The 17,847-nt window shown below is 41.1% G+C and overlaps 1 protein-coding gene and 1 pseudogene across 14 annotated transcripts in view; both read left to right on the top strand.

Annotated features, from left to right (window-relative positions):
- Positions 1–17,847, top strand: part of FHIT (fragile histidine triad diadenosine triphosphatase) — a 1,480,075-nt gene that overhangs the window by 311,629 nt on the left and 1,150,599 nt on the right. The gene's annotated exons all lie outside the window — the stretch shown is intronic.
- The window catches only part of LOC309637477 (DNA replication factor Cdt1 pseudogene), a 29,746-nt pseudogene extending 11,899 nt beyond the window's left edge, over positions 1–17,847 (top strand). The window contains exon 1 of the transcript in view: positions 1–17,847. This exon is cut by the window's left edge and continues 11,899 nt beyond it. The product of the transcript in view is annotated as a DNA replication factor Cdt1 pseudogene (transcript).

The raw sequence follows: 17,847 nt of genomic DNA, 5'->3' as shown, positions 1-17,847 counted from the left end.
GTTATTTACCTATTATTTGGAGTATGTATCACAGTTTTCCATGTATTTCTGTGATCTTTTTATTATGAATGTGTTATCCCTGTTAGATGCATGTATCCTGACAACAGAATTGTGTCTGGTTTTGCTCACTGCTATTTTCACTAGCGTTGTCATAACACTAGGCAATGAATGAAGGAATGAATGTTTTATCTTATTCCAAAAAGGCTTCAGGGAAGAGTACAGAGATTTAAACCATACATCTTAGTCCATTAACTATCTGACAACTGTCATGGTTCTTTTACTTCAGTTTTTCTCATCCTCAGGTTCACATTCTCCTTCCTAACTTTACACGTGACATGGTGTCCAGCCAATTATACTGAAGTCATCTCCTTCCTAATGCCTCCCACTTTGTTAATATAAAAAAAAAGTGCTGGTCTCACCAGGAGGTTTGGGAAAGGCTTCACAGACTAGGTGCAGATTGACCTGTGCTGAGTCTTGAAGAATGAGGAAGTGTTCTCCATGTCAGTGAGGCCAGAAAGGGCACTTTTAAGGTACACTGAGAACAGTGGTACCAGAATGTTCACCCACCTTGCAGATTTCCATTAGGTCGCCTAACTTGCTAGTTAGATCCTCTTTGGGGAATTTTTGCTCTTTTCTTTCCATCTTCCTCATGAACTTCACTATTCTTTCACCTTGATCACTTCCTTACCACTACCGCAAAGCTCGCGGCAGAGCTGCCCGAGGTTTAGAGCTTACGTGAGGGAGTTAGTCTGTATTCAAATCCGGGTTCAACCCATATTTTGCATGGCCTTCGGTGAGGTAGGTACTTCTTTGAGATTTAGAGTTTTCTTCTTTAAAATGGAGAAAATAATAATACTTTATAAAATAATTGAGAGAATTATCAGGTAAATTATATGTGAAGTGCCTGACCTGTAACTATTATTCCCCACCTCCCTCCCTGGGAAGCTCCTGCTGTAGTTCACTTCCGCTGGTATAGCTATTGGTCCAGAGGCCCCAGCACAGGCACGTGGCTCAGACATATTTTCCACAGAGACCCATCAGGTGTTAATAGTGGCAGAGCTATTTCAGTTTCTTTCAGGTCCTCAGTTCAATGGATTTACATCTTCACCTTTATTTCTTTCATCCTCCAGGCTCCTGGGGTCCAGTAATTTTTTTGTTTTTTTTGGTAGGACTGTAAAGGAATCAGATTTGACACATTTTCCTCTGATTTCTCTCCTTTTGGGTCTCCATTTCTCCTGGTGTTACAAGAGCCTGGATTTCTCTGATCTCATCTCTCTCAGCTTCATCTGGGTCATCAACATACTCATTTCATTCTGGTCAAGATTTCTCTCAATAGGTTTATTGCAGATGGCTGCAGCTGTGATCAGTGTTTACAATCTGATGACAAGTTGGAGATTAAGGCTTGTCATCACTATTTAATTAACCGCAAATTAAGCGCTTTCCGGTCCCATTCCATGCCCTTCCACAAGCCCAGGAGAGCTTCTAAAACAGTGCTTGGAGTCTTGATAGATTCGGGGTCACATCACTGGAAAGCAGGGGCTGATTTAGCTGTGACTCTGAAGAGCAACACTATTTGATCCTTAACTCACTTGCCCAAGGGCTGAAGCTAGGTAGCTATTCAAAGTCTCTATAAAGAGAGGGGAAGAAAGGAGAGCATTTTTCTAATTCTAGGAAGCAGGTGGTCTGTGAACTGCAGAGACGATGAGACAAAAAGTATTCCAGAGACAGAAAAAAAACTCTGTTCTTAGTATTTAAAAACAACTTTGTTTTTGTATCACAGAAGTAGTATATGTCAACAGCAAAACTATACATGGTAATTGTAAAAGGATGGAGAAACAAAAGAAGAAAGTAAAAATCATACAAATTCCTACTCTCCATACCTGCTTTTAAGGCTTACCCGAGCTGTCCAATTTGGTAGCCACTAGCCACATGTGGCTCGTAAATATTTAAAATATGGCAAGACTGAATTGACACCATGTGCTAGAAGTATAAACTACACACCAAATTTCAAAAAGAGAATTTAGGCTATTGTTATTTTGTGTATGTTGGCTTAATTAAAATATATCTTTAAATGAATTTCATCTTTTACTTTTTTTTCATCTTTTACTTTTTAAAATATGACTACTAAATACTTTAAAATTACGTGTATTTCTATTGGACAATGCAATTTTAGACCATTTTCTTATATCAAAATTTTTTTAAAAGAAAAGTTGCGTTATTCTACATAAAACTTTGTATTCTCCTTTTTCAGTTAATGCGAATATGTTCATGTCATGAAATATATGATGTGGTATTATCTTTAATCATTTGTAGTATTTCATTATATGATGTGCCTGAAAAGATTAATCAAATCCACTGTTGCTGAACACTTAGGTCATTACCATTTTTAGAAATTTCAAATTATTCATAACGTACTTATAACTATATCTTTGGACTCATCCTTAATTGTGCTTCTAGGATTTGTTTCTGGAAGCCAATTAGCCGAGTCACTTGCTTGTGGTGTTTAAGCAAATTGCCATATAGAAAGGTGGCACTGATTCATACTCAGTCCAGTGGTTTATAATAATGCTCATTTCACCTCATCTTTATCAACACCAGGTATCATCATTGTTCTTAATTCTTATTGTAACGAGCAGCACTGTTATGGGTTTGCTCAGAAAATTACTGAAAAAATCTTAGTGTTAAGCTTTGTGCAGTGGTAGTATCATAGCCAATGAGGTTTATCCGAGGCACGATAACTGCTAATTGAAAAAGTCTTAGGCTTGGTAGCTTCTATCCTGGACCTGCAGATACTTCAGATGATTTTCTTTTATCCATGAATCATTCTTTTATCCATCCACTCTTGAGCATCCATAATGTGTCCAGCACTGCCCAAAGATTTGTAGAAGACATGGTATTTGATTTTAGGAAATCCCTTATATTTAATATTTAAGTTGGAAAAGAAAGGAAGAGAAAATAAATAGGGCAAGGGCCACGTGAGTCTTATTTACTACAGTATTTCAGCACCTAAATAGAGTGTCTGGTACGTGGTAGATTCCACATTGAATATCGTTGAATGAATTCATGACTAAGTGTATGCTAATGTTTACATAAGTGATGAAGAAAACAGAATAAAGGGGTAATGATTTTAAGGGAGGGACAATAAGGGAAAGCTGTCTGCCTCCTGTGTTAACCCAACAGAAGCCAGAAGGCATGAGAGCTGCAGAGGGCTGCAGAGGAGAGGCCACCACAGGGCAGACAAAGGGTCTGCAGGGGCAAATAGAGGATAACCAGGACACCAGCTATGATACCTGCCCTCTGGGGTAGGGCACTCACCCTTTCTGAGTTTGGTTTCCTCATCTGTAAAATGTGCATAATTATACCTACCTCAGAAAGTTGTATTAGAAATAAATGGAGAGCACTTAGCACAATGGTATTTTCTTTAGTTGTATTCATTAGTGGCTTAGCTATGTCAGTTTCTAAGCGTCTTGTTCATTTATCATTTCTTATAAGTTATCAGAAGGAAAAACAGAGAAGAAACTTACCCTGTTAGACCTGGACCTTATATTTAGACTTGAAAAGTTCTACAGCCCCCCAGTGAGGTAGCCGTTTGCGTTCTGAACTGTGCATATCAAAACCCTTATACTCTGGTTAAAAATCCATAGAATTTTTCATGTAGTTGGATAATTAGGCCACATGCTGTTGGCTCTGCTCAAAAACGGTCATTTAAGTGTCCTTTTTTTTTTTTGGCATCCACTGGGAAGTTTAAATAGCCACTGCCAGTGTGATTTCTATATGCTCTTTAAAAAATGCTGAAATTGAGAAGAGTTTAATAAAATTGCTGGACTGTTAGCTTTAGCAAGCTGTCCCAGACATAAACCTGAGAAAACAAACCCCAAACCCCAAAGTAAACACTTCTATGAATCGGGGACTTTCACAGGTGCTCCCTGGAGAGTGTAGTTTGACTCATGGAGTTAGTTGACAAGCAAGGGTGGAAGCTAGCAGCTTCTGAGGTGATTTGACTCCTTTATTCTCCTTTGCTTAACAGATATCTGTACTAAATATGAGTGGCAGCATTTGGAACTAAGGGACCCTGAAGTATCATCTGCCTAATTCTTATGTAGAAAAATGAGCAGTGCAATAGTGTAAAACAAATATATTTCAGGTATATGAATGTTCTTAAATTACCAGACCCTTAGGGAATATAGTTATTAAATGAATAAAGTGTCCAATAAGAGGAACAGCTTATATTTATTCAGCCTTTACAAGGTCCTAGTCACTATTCAAAATGCTTCGCGCATGTTATCTCATTTAATCCTCACAGCAGCCCTAAGAGTAGAGAGTGTTTTCTCCATTTTGCAGATAAGGAAACTGAGACTCCAAGAAATAAAGCCGAATGATTACAGTCTCATGTTTAGAGAGTAGCAGAGGCAGGGTTGAAACACACAGCATTTCACTCCAGAGCCTGAACTCTCAGCTGCTGTTCTGTACTGTTTCTTTCTTAAATGTTTATGGAGTAAGCTGAGAGTGTGAGGAAATCTTGTTGAAGGTAACAGCTCAGGTAAGCCTGTGTGGGATATTCAGGTACAGTTTTTATTCCCATAAATTCCTTGCAGATTATAGACATGTTCCTCGGTTTATTACTAGAAAACACCTTCTTAATTGATCTCAATATCAAATCTATTGCACTAGTTGAACGAAAGGAGTTTTATGGCCAGTGTAGCAAGATGTTTACCGAATATTCTGTTCACGTTCATGATTTTTGATTTTTAATAGCCAAATGTTATTTAAAAATGTGACTTATATTAGTTACATCATGTGTTGAAATGTATCCTTAATTGTAGTACTTTTATTGACTGCGAGAGGATGCAAAGTGGATTCCACAATTTTAATTAACTGTTCCTCCTCTGACATTTCATTACCAGTTTCAGAAGTGATAGAGGATGGCAGTTACCTGTGAGAATTTTTCTATAAAGAAGCTAAGATGGAGGAATGTTAGAGTTGTCTTGGTGATTGAGAGGAAAAACAGAGAAAGGAGAGGATTGGCTATTATCCTCACATGTTAATAACATGGTCAGTAAACAAAGCTTCTGTTATTTTAGGTAAATTTTTAAAATTTGAGCAGATAACAGACCAGTTGAAATAAAAAATAAAGAAATCACTTAATTCAACTATAATTTTTATGCTGCAAGAATGGTGTCTTTTTTCTGAAAGTGAGAATTTCTCAGACATCACATATCTTTCCCTTAAAGAGTTTTTGAGGATTTTCTATGAGTCAGAAGAGGCAAAAATGTGAAGGTCAAAGATAATGGGTCCCTATCTAACACTGGACTGATTTGCCAAGAACCCAGGACACATTTTTTAAAATAAATTTATTTGTTTGTTTGTTTATTTATTTTTGGCTGCGTTGGGTTTTCGTTGCTGCGCGCGGGCTTTCTCTAGTTGCGGCGAGCGGGGGCTACTCTTCGTTGTGGTGCATGGGCTTCTCATTGCGGTGGCTTCTCTTGTTGCAGAGCACGGGCTCTAGGCACGCGGGCTCAGTAGTTGTGGCGCATGGGCTCAGTTGCTGTGTGGCATGTGGGATCTTCCCGGACCAGGGCTCGAACCCGTGTCCCTTGCATTGGCAGGCGGATTCTTAACCACTGTGCCACCAGGGAAATCCCCCAGGGTATACTTTTATTTCCTTTTTATGGTAAAAGCCTGAGAGAACGCTGTGGAGTTTAAACACGGTTTCTGTATCTGGTGCCCACACGGGAAGATGAAGGTAAGAAGGCCAATTTATCCAGCAAATGTGCCCAAGCACATAATTACCTCCCTTGATGTCTGTCAATACTTTACCACATCCCCCGGGAAAATCTCTGGGCAGTCCTTTCAAGTCATTTTCAGAGATCTCACCATGGCAGGTGAGCTTATTTATTTATTTCCATTTTGAGAGCTTTACCTTTCCAGACTCCCTTTTAATGTTTACCTCTTGTATGAAGAATGGAGACTGCGGGTATTTCATTACCAGGTATCTCCCTGCTGCAGGCACTGCCTGGAGAAGTTTCCCTCTGTTTGGTTTGCAAGCCTCATTTATTTTCCCGAGCTTTCTAATCTGGGCAGAGCCCAGCGGACGGCATTATTAAATTACCATTATTACACTGTGTTGTCTTGGCACGATCAGGGGCTGAGTTGGAAAAGTTCGTGTTGGGCAGGGAACACATTTTCTCCCCTTCTCGAGCTGCCCCAAATGGACCTTAGCTGACTTTCTGGGTCTGTATCAGCATCAAGAGTCTGTGAAGTCAAAGCAAAGATTTAACCACATTTGAGGCATTTCTTCTAATCAGTGTAAAGAATGGGCATTCCCCTTTTAAGTAGGTTGCTTTGATTTGGGATCAGCTGGACAATTCATGATTGTAATTTTTTTTGATTGGGGGGGTAACATTTGACATTCAAAGTTATTTGACATTTCAAAAGTTATAATGTCATTTTAAAAACTCTAATATCACTAGTATATTTGCATGTAATTCATTTACACAGGCTTTCAAAGATTGTCTATTCTCAGTAGAGAAGTTTTAATTAAAAATGTTTTATTGCCACTCCAAGCGTCTTTAAATTAAGGCACTGCTCTTTTCTGTTTTTCTTCCTCACGCACTCTTGATAATCAACCTAGTGTTGTCTGCAATGATAAAAGTTATTCTTGTTATATTTTAAGCATTTTCTTGTTCATCACTGTGTCACCAATGGCTGTACAATGATAGCACATAGTAGGTACTCACTAAATTCTTATTGAATGAGTGTTTCAACACTGCCCATGCACTGTATATTCTAACCATTCTGGAATATGTTTTATCACATGCACTCTGCTTGCTCCCACCTTAGGAAGTTCACCCACCACTCAGAAATGTCCTTTGCCTCTCAAATCTTAAGCACTTTTATACTGCTTATTTGTGAATTTTCTTCTCCTGTCCCTATCTAAGCACAATTCCTGGTATATATTAGGTGCTCGATAAATGTCTTAATGAATACATGAGTTATTGAATGAACACACATGTATAGTTAACCCAAGGAAAAATTATGTGACATTTATAAACCATTTTTGTAACATTTTACAACAATTTTAGTTTTAGGCATTCACTAAAATGATAAAAAGTAAGTTTGAAACACCATTTTTCTTGTCCAGTCCTTGACTCAAAACTCTTCAATGGCTCTCCATTCCCTTTAGCAGTGGTTTTCTAACTATGACAGTCTGATCATGGGATTATGTCTTTTCCCAGATTAAAACCCTTCAAAGGTTTCTCACTGCCCTCACAAAAAATATGATTCAAACTCTTTAAGCATGGCTGAGAGTTCTACCTCTCCAGCTAGAGTCTTCCCCAAGCTCCCTTTACTCTTTCACGTCTAGGTCATGTGGTTCATTAAACCTGTAATGTTTCCTCTTCTCCAGGGCCTTGGCACTTTGGGTGCCCTCTGCTCCCTCTTCACCCACCTCTTTCCTTAGCTGACTCCTCTTTGGCTTCAGATTGGTCTCGTTTTAAATGTCGCCTTCTCCAGGAGGTCTTTACTGTCCACTCCCTGCCGCTGCCACCACCATCACCCCTACCTGCCTCTACTAGTTTAGATAATTTTCCTGCTTTGTATGCCTTGCAGATATTTTATCAATAGATTAGAATTATGTGGGTTTTCTTGGCCAAGTCGTATGAAGTATTAAGTTAATGGAATTTAAATTGAGAATTTCCACAATTTTAAGTTTTCCTCCTGTAGGTTTCTCTCAAACATTTTGGTGGCTAACATGACCCTCTCCCACCCCCTGACGTGCACAACACATTTATTGTAGGCAAAGTATGCTAAGTGCTTCATATACATTTACTCATTTGCTCTCACACCAGCCTTATGGTGAATACTGCTATTGTCCCCCATTTTATCAGAAAAACTAAGTTCAGTGACATAAGAAACTCACATAGCTGATGAGTGGCAAGCTGAAGTTTAAGTCCAGGCTGTCTACACTCAATCTCTGTAGCCGAAAGCCCAACCTAAAGCTAGTGATTAGACAGTAGTAAATAATTACCCAGCAGGTATTTGAAAATAGCCTTGTTTTTGTGCTGGGTATCTTCCGTTTATCCCTTCATACCCACTTTCTACTCTGTTCTGTGCCTGGGAGGTTCTTCTCTGTTGGCTTTATAAATGGGCTCCTCCCTTAACCCCACATACTGCATTAACCCTTGGTTTCCCCACACCATTACCACACCTTTGTAAAAAGTTCTGCAGCTTACCCCAGTTGAGTGTTTTGTGTATACTTTGTTGTTGCCCAGATCCTAATTGATACAGACAAAAATTTTTTAAATTAAAACTGTAGTTATGCTTGTGCTTTTATATTTCTCATACAGTATGGAGTAATGTTAGCTTTTTTCTGCTTTGTCTTTAACTTTGTATAATGGAATTGACGATTGTCATAGTTCATGCAGTCTTAAAAATGAGAGGCATGCCACACTCTTGTGCAAAGGGCATGTTTCCAAGGAATTTGTAACCAGTTGGGAAACAGGCCTACAGAATATTTTTCAAAATCTTTAGCCTGCCATGAGGCCTCTTGCATTCTGACAAGAGTTTCCCTTTCTGCTTTTCTCCGCCGAGCACCCTTTGCTTACTTTAAAGCTGGGCTCTACTGTGTCTGGGCAGGTGGTTTCCCAGCCACCTGGTCCAGGATTGGTTTAATGTCTGGCTTTAAAATAACTCATTTTACTCACGTAAATGAGTTTATATATAAAGAAACTCACATAGTGTTCCATAAATGGAAAATAAAATCCGTTACAATAAATAAGGGAATGAAACTTTAAAGGGGAATATATCAAAAATAAAATGATGCTATTCATGTTAGCCAAGTGTTAGGAAGGTGTTTTGACATGTTAGCACTAATTAATATTTCTCATTGGATGAATTAGAAAGATTGAAAGAGAACTGAAAGGGACATAACTTTATTAGTCTTTGTTTTGTCCTGTCAGTGACCATCTAGCCCCAGGGTTCCATGCCCTGAAGTCTGAGGATCACTGGTATAATCTGTTTTTCCCTATGCTGTGAGCTTAACTGGAATGCTTTCCTCCTTCTAGTTTCCTTTTCCTGATCCTCTCCGTCTTTCTTTTTGAAACTTTCCTTCACCCTCTTAGCCTACACAAGTCTCTCGTCCGACATTTATTATCTGTCCTACTTATGTTGGCTTCTGATTGTTAATGTTTTGACCTGGTATTTCAATAGCTCATATTTTGTGTCTTGTCTCCTAAACACTGTAAAGTTCTGTCTCCAGGAATAGACACTGGGACCTGTGCTTCTGGAACCCCATATTAATTAAATGTTCATTATATAATATATATTCTGTTTATAATATGTATTACATTATATAATATATAATATATAATATATATTATTTATATATATTTATATTATATTTATATATTATTAAATAATATATAATATATATATTTACATATACATAATATATATAATACATATTATGTAATGTAATGCATATTATAAACAGAATATATAATAGCCCCATATATAATTAGAAGTTCATTAAATGTTTGCTGTGTTGAATGAATTTGACCCAAAGTAAGTTAAATGATGTTTTAACAACTATGGATATAATTCACAATCACAGTATGATTTTGTGTCTGGTTGGGATGCACAATTTATATTTTTGCTTCTTCTTGCCTTCATAGAAATTACATTCTAGAAGGAGATAAAGATAATAAATTGATACACATATGCATATCATAATGTAATGTAAAGTGGAGTAAGTGGTATAAGGAACGTAAATCAGCATGCATTGTTAGAGCTTTGGGTTGCCTTTTAGATTGGGTAGTCAAAGAATACCTCTCTGATGAGGTGACATTTGAGGACAAATGTGATTAAAGTTAAGAGGAGGGGGTACATATGAATATTTGAGGGACAAGCATCCTAGCTAGAAGCAATAGTAAGGCCTGAGGACCTGAGTTGGGACTGTGCTTGTTGGAGGCCAGTGTGGGGATGAGAAGGGAGCAGTGGGACATGTCATTGAAGAGGTGGCAGGACTGGATTGCATAGGACCTTTTCAGCCATGGTGAAGCTTTTAGATTTTTATTGTAAGGGAAACTACAGGAGGACTGAAAGGAAAGACATAACATGATCTGATTTATATTTTTAAAAAGTAATAGTTTCAGCTGCTCTGAATAGAAGAGGTGAAAAGGACAAGAGAGAGGCTGAAAAGGTGGGCAGTTAGGAAGACATGGCTCTATGCCAGATATGGTTGGGGTGGCTTGGAGCCCAGTGATAGTAGTGGACAAGGTGAGAACTGGAAGGTTTAGGAAAAATTCTGAGAGGAGAGCCAACTGTGTTATGCCTTCTAATTTATTTACTACTGTACAACGCTTTCAAACTAGTGTTCTCCGTTGGTATTTATTTTCATCTTATAATTCTATTTAAGACAAGTTATTTTCAATTTACCAAATATTCTTTTATTTATACTTGCTTTTGGGATAACACTTAATGACTAATTAGTCAATAAAAACCAGAGTTCTATCTGGGGCAAGAATGTGTTCCCGTGGTGAATTTATTTATCCATCTTTTTCAAAAGTAATTGCATTTTTGTATTCGTTCTTGAATACTGTGTCATTTCCCAAATGACTATTTGGGAGGTGGAATTTTTTTATGCTATTCTAATTTTGTATCCTCTTCCTTCTAATATCCCCATCTGTACTTTGTATTACAAACTTCATCAGACCACTGCACGCTATTATAACTGTCGTCACCATGGGGAGAAAATGACTAATTGAAGCTGCTTATTGATATAATAGAGCAGGTTGTGACACTTGGCAAGAATACTGGAATGATGGGCCCCAGCTGATGTTATGTAAAAATATTCAGCCATGAAATATGCACTTGTGGATGGCTTTTTGCAGAGGTCTGCAGAATGCAGATAATCTGTATTCTGAGGAGATCTGCAAATTAAAGATCTATATGACCAGTTAGAATTATAGCACAGTGAGGACAGAGTGGTGCAGTAGGTAATGATATAGCTTTGAATCTTGGGTAATAATAATTATAACCTGCCTATACTTACAAGCAAAAGTAGATGATATTTACCCCCAACCCCCATTTCAGAGGGACTGGATCAATTGGCAGAAAAATGATGGTGAACTTTTGGATATTTTGGAATTGCTTCAATGCAAGATATATTGGTATCATGAATGGAAGTATAAATTGGTATATTGTCTTTGGAAAGCTATTTGGCCATAACTATCAAAATAAAATGCACACAACCCTTTGACCTAGCAGTTTCATTTCTAGTAATTTATTTTAGAAATATAGTCACTAGATGCACAAAAAACTCTGTACTAAAATATTCATCATGGCATTTTGTTTAATAACAAATGATTTAAAATAGTCTAAATGTCCAAGAAATAGGAGATTGGTGAATAAATTATGGAATGTTTATGCACTGTAATATAATTAAGCCTTTATAAAGCCTGTATCTATATAGAAGCATCTCTAAGTGAAAGAAGGGTTAGAATATGCTATTATTTGTGGTCATAGAAATGTAAAGTATATGTATATATATTTATATATGCATATGTTGAAGACTGCATAAGAAATTTTTAAAAGCATGCGTCAGAAGACATTTTTCACTGTACATTGCTCCTTTGGTATTATTTCAATTAATTACTTCTTGTATGTATCATCTATTCAAAAATTATAAGTTAAGAAAATTATAGGGGTGGTATATTTGTATGTTTTTACTCGCCCCTTACATAAAGATGTCTTGCTTGATTCTCTGCTGTATTGCACCTGACTTCTCTTTTGAGAGTTTTCTTATAATTTCTGTTAGAACACCTTTTATTAGGATATCATTGCACTGACACTTTTAGTAATGAGGTGGCAACTCCCCTTATTCCTTTATTGCTTGCCATGACTCTACGGAATGTAGATAGATAGCTCTACCACTTTCTTCCAAGGTTCGGGTCCTTCCTATCCAGGAGAACTATTTAGAAACTTGTTTGTGCCAATGGTTTCTGCCCACAGCGGGGGCGGGACCAGGGCGTGGCGAGAAAATCAGCGGGAAACGCGTCTCCACTTCTGCTTGTGGTCCCACCGCTGGGGTCTCGCTGCTCCCGCCATGGCGCAGCGCCATGTGCAGAGTGATGCCATCATTGGGCATTATGAATGCGAGACCGAATAATTAACAGCCACCCCTTAGACGGAGGACCAGGTGCAGGGTAGACTCTTTCTGGATGTTGTAATCAGAAATAGTGCGGCCATCTTCCAGCTGTTTGCCTGCAAAGATGAGCCTCTGCTGGTCGGGGGGGATGCCTTCCTTATCCTGGATCTTGGCCTTCACATTCTTGATGGTGTCACTGGGCTCCACCTCCAGAGTGATGGTCTTGCCCGTCAGGGTCTTCCCGAAGATCTGCATACCACCCCTTAGACGCACCAAGCCGGTCTGGTGCACCCCGAGCCCTGTGCCCCGGCCCCGGCTGGGCAGCAGCGGCAAGCGCACCCAACCCACCGAACCCCAGCGCAGCGAGCCTGCTCTGCCTCTGCGCAGGAGGCTGCGGCTGCTGGCCAACGCGGTCTCTGGCCCTAGTTCCCCAGCTGTCCCTGGCTCCCCAGAGCACTTTTCTCCCCAGAGCAAGAAGACAAAGGCCACCCTCTCAGCTGGTCAGCGACCCTGCCTGGCAGCCCAGGAGGACAAGGTCCCTTCATAGGTCACCCTTTCTGAGCTCAAGTCTTGACTGCAGTGGGCACAGGAGCTGGGGGCACGGGTCCAGGAGCTGAAGGCAAGTGCACAGAAGAATGCTGGGGAACCCAGAGCACCGGAGGACAAGGGGAACCCAGCGGGGCTATGTGGTGAACAGATGCCTGCCTATCAGCGCTTCCTCGCCCTGGCCCAGCCGGGGCCCCCGGGCCTTGTGCTGCCCTACAAGTACCAGGTGCTGGCCGAGAGGTTCTGCAGCATGGACACCATCGTGGGCATGCTGTACAACTGCTCTGAGACTGTGACCTTCACCAAGGTCAAGCAGGGTGTCCAGGACATGATGCGCAAGTGCTTTGAGGAGTGCAGTGTGGGCCGGATCAAAACCGTGTACCCTGGCTCCTACCGCTTCTGCCAGGAGCGCGACGCCCCTACCTTCAAGGACGTTGGCAGGAAGTCTGATTACCAGCTCACCATCGAGCCGCTGCTGGACCAGCCGGCTGGCAGTGCGGCTCCCCAGCTCACGGCGTCGCACCTTTTGCAGCGGCGCCAGATCTTCAGCCAGAACCTGGTAGCCCGCATCCGGTAGTATCACAGGGCCTTCCTGGCCTCCCTGAACACCCCCGCCCATGGAGGTTCCTGAGGACCAGCTGACACACTGGCACCCCCGCTTCAATGTGGACGAAGTGCCTGACATGGAGCCGGCCAAGCTGCCCCAGCTGCCCACCGTGGAGAAGCTGGCCACTGCCCAGGAGGTGCTGGCCGGTGCCCGCAGCCTGATGTCACCCAGGATGGAGAAGACTCTGAGTGACCTGGCCCAGCTCACGACTGAGCCTAGCAGCCCCCGGTCCCCCAGCCCGACACTGCCAGCCACCCCGCCGGCCACACCGCCTGCCGCCCTGAAGGGGGTGTCCCAGGCCCTGCTGGAGCGGATCCGGCCCAGGAGGCGCAGAAGCAGCTGGTGCAGATGACCCGGCGCCCGGGGCAGGAGCAGCAACTGCAGGGGCTCGAGCGGCTGCCTGAGGTGGCCCGCGTGCTGCGCAGCGTCTTTGGGTCAGAGCGCAAGCCGGTGCTCAACATGGAGATGGCCTGCAGCAGGATGGTGGGCAGCTACCGCACAGCCACGAGCCCCTGGGAGATGGAGAAGCATGTGCACCTCCTCTCTGAGCTGCTGTCCGACTGGCTCAGCCTACCGCATCCGCACGGACACCTACGTCAATCTGGGCAAGGCCGCCGACCTGGCAGGTGTCTTGGCATGGCTGGCCCGCCTTGCCCGTGCTGAGGAGGCACTGTGAGCCCGGCGGACAGGTGCCAACACAGACCGGCCGCCGGGCCTGTGTCTTACTTCCTTTAGGAACACGACACACTTTGCTTTCCCTGTCCTAAATCCCCATGAGGGTCAGGGCTCTGGCTGCTGGGCTTGAGGGCCTCTGACTAGTGTGGTGGAGGCCCCCCTCATATACAGGGTGCACGGAAGTGGGGTGGGGGAGAGGTAGTGTGGTTGGCAGAATAACCCTCCCAGGTGTCCACGTGGGATCCTGAGGCGGTCCTGGAGTATCTCAGTGGGCTGGGTGTCACACACAGGGTCCCCATAAGAGGGAGGCAGATGCAGAATCTGAGATTGGAAGGTGCCGGCAGGAGCCACGAGCCAAGGAACAGATTCTCCCTGGAGCCACCAGAAGGAACCAGCCCTGCCCACCCACACCCTGATTTTTGTACTTGGCCTCTAGAACTGTAAGATAAAGTCAGAAAAAAAAAAGAAAAGAAAAGAAAAAAGAAAAAGAAACTTGTTTGAATAAATGGTAAAATCATTCAAATGCACTGGTTCTGAATTTCTAATGGGTGCATTTGTGAAAATGCTGAGAAGCTTCTGGAGGCAGAGGCCTGGTCCTTTTCAACAACAAATAGAAATTAAAGACTATTAATGATACTTATTATTAACTTTTAAAAAGCTCTCTCTACCCCCAACAAGTTAAAGAGCTATTGTTTGAAATGTATGGCCCAAAACTATGTCATTCTCTATTATATGTGATAGCATAAGCCCAAGAACAATGTTTAAAATTGTTTTAATCATTGTTATAAAAGGAATTAATGAGTGGTAACATTCAGAAACCCCATTGCTCATATTATGTTTTGGGGGTATGGAGGAGGAAAAAGGAGAAGGAAGAAAAATACATTTCGAAGAAAGTTAAACAACAACTTGTAAATTTCATTCTCTGTTGCTGGAAAACCAACTGATTATACATGAATGTATAATAAAACAAGTGTTTGGCACATTGTGGTGTATGAACTATGTAGCGTAATCAGAGCTTATTTTCCTGCAGTGGAGATTGAAATTTATGTTTCTTCTAAGTAGTACCTTTCATTCCATTTTTATTTTTTAAGGAAGAGTGAAATTTACAAGTTGCTGCTTAACAATACCAGAAGTGCTAATTCCTATACAATGAATAGTGAAGTTTACAAATTGCCATTTGACATCCCCACATTTCTGTTTGTTTGTCCTCCCTCCCCACCCCCCAACAAGGTAAAATTTATAAGCTTAGTAAAAACCCTTCATTATTAATACAAGTTTACATTGCTGTTGGCAATTCCATAAATGGCATATGAACATATCTAAGGGGAAACATAAAGGTGGACGTTATGAGACAAGAAATTCTTTCAGGAACATTGAATTTGTAATCATCACTCAAGAAAGAGCATGCAGAGACACTCATTCATGGCTTTGTGTCCCCATGACCCATTCTCTTGGCTCCTTGGTTCTGTTATCCTTCAAGTATGTTTCATTGGGCCTTGGTTTTTTTTTTTTTGGAAATCCATCTAACTCTTCCTTTGCAAATCTTCCTCAGCTCAGGCTATATACATCCCTCCTTTTCCATGGTCCCTTTTTCTCCACTTCCATGTTCTTCCCTGAACACTCAAAAATGGCTACTGTGTACACAATTAATTAAATGAATGGTTCACAGCCTTAGGCCGTTACTTCTATTATTATCTGGTACTGCTACTTAAATATTTTATTATTACAGCATTTTATTGTTATTAAAATTTTAAGATATACATGCCTTATTTCACCAATTTTATTATAACAAGATCCTTGAGGGGAGATATCAGGCCTTAAAATCCTTATGCTCCCAATGGGGGCATGTATATAATCGTGTAATCGAAATGAAGTGGATGTTTTTACCAATCACAAGAACCGGGAGAGAAAGGAAGTGAAAAAGGAACGGACACCCTGTCGTACGTAACTGGTCTGAGAAGATGGTTGCAACAAATTCTTCCATTTCTGTCTGTGCACGTCTCTTCTCCCGTAAAGAGATAAAGTCCTTTTTCCCTCCCTGTGAGTTTTGGTTGACCTTTTGACTTTTTTTGGCCAATAGAAAATGGCAGAAATAACACTGTGTCAGTTCTGAGTCTAGCTAGACTTCAGGTTGGCTGGAGATAAACACTCTTTAGAGCCCTGTGCCATCGCTTTAAGAAGTCTGGTTATGCAGCAAGAGAGAGGTCATTGGGAGAAAATTCGTGGAGGATTACGAAGATATGGAGAGAGGCCCAGCCAGCCCCCAGCTGTCCCAGTCATATCAGCCGAGGGGCATGGAGGGAAGGGAAGCCAACTTGGATCTTGCAGTCCCAGCTGGACTGCCCCAGTCAACATTATGTGGAGCAGAGAGATGAGTTGTCCCACTAAGCGCTGCCCAAACTGAAGATGTAGGACAAATAAATGGTTGTTATTCTTATTGTTTTAAGTCACTAGTTTTGGAGTGGTTTATTGTATAGCAAAGATTACAGAAAACACATCCAAAACGGGTTAGGTTGTATATTAAATTTTCTGGTCTACAATAGTGCTTTTTGAGCTTTAATGTGCATACAGATCACCTAGGGTTCTTGTTAAAATTCTGATTCAGTAGATTAGGGGTGGGGCCTGAGATTCTCCATTTCTAAGAAGTTCCCCAGTGATGCTGATGTTCTGGTCTGTGTGCCACATTTTGAGTAGAAAAGGTCAAAGCAGGGAAGTCCATTCATCCAAAGATTAACAAGTTGTTTATTACAACCAGGAAGGTTATACTTGCCTTTCTGTTGAGATTGCAGATCCTGCACAGGCTGTATCAGCTGCCCAATAGACATGCCAATTCCAAAAATATGAAGTCAGACAAAGGTGCATTTTTAACCAAAGTACTAGGCAATTTCTATTTTCTTAAAGCCTAACTTTCCTGAGAGTGACTTTATTCCCCTAAGCTTCGTGTCTGTTTAACCAAGAAGCATGCTCTGTGACAGTTGTTGATAATGGTAATAATAATAGCAATTACTCTACACTTCACAAGTGCTTTGTTGTGAGCCAGAATCTGTACTAAGTGCTTTATATACATTTCATCATTTAATTCCTGTAACATACATGACTGTCACCATTTTGCAGGTGAGGAAACTGGGGTTCAGGGAGGTTTAGTTACTAGCCCTAGTCACCCAATGACTAAGATAGGATTCAATTCTGTATGATGTGACTCCAAAGTTCAGGTTGATAACTGCTCTGCCACACTGCTTCCAACTAGAAGCCTAGCACAGGCCTCAGGTTAGTGTATTATGGCTCACATTCTTTCTTTCTGGACTTGTTTCTTGGTAGTAGTGGTGGTAGTAGTAGGAGTATAGATATTTTCCTTCCGTGCAGTATAGTTGACTTTGGGAAATCCTAACAGAGATACCCGAAATGTTCTTGCGCATGTGCGCGCATGTGTGTGTCTGTGTGTGTGTGTGTGTGTGTGTGTGTGTGTGTAAGGCAGGAGTGGAAACACCTTTGAAACCCATTAGTTGGGAAGTTTAATTTTTTGTAGCAACATTCACATAATTACTGTCAGCATTTTACAGTGGTATTTAAAGTGCTGATATGAGGAAAGTCTTTACCAGAATAAATACAGATGATTTGTTTAAACTTCAATAGTCTCTTGTTTTCACTGCGTTGCCTATTGCAGCAAAATAATTTCACCCCCCTCCCTTTGCTTTAGACTTACTGTTTACCCCTCTATGGCATTTATCAGACAGAAGCTACTACTGTTTTAGGTTTCCATCAGAGTAGCATAAAATACTTCTGAAAACCGTAAGAGACTCTGATATGATCTACTTTGAAATTAGACGGCCAGGACATCTCTTTACTCGTCGGTTTGAATGCCTCTTCTCTGCTC

Source organism: Balaenoptera physalus (assembly GCF_965194825.1).
Source record: "Balaenoptera physalus genome assembly, chromosome: 11".
Taxonomy (NCBI): Eukaryota; Metazoa; Chordata; class Mammalia; order Artiodactyla; family Balaenopteridae; genus Balaenoptera; species Balaenoptera physalus.
Note: the sequence above shows the minus strand (reverse complement) of the source record. Positions and strands in the feature narration are given on the sequence as shown.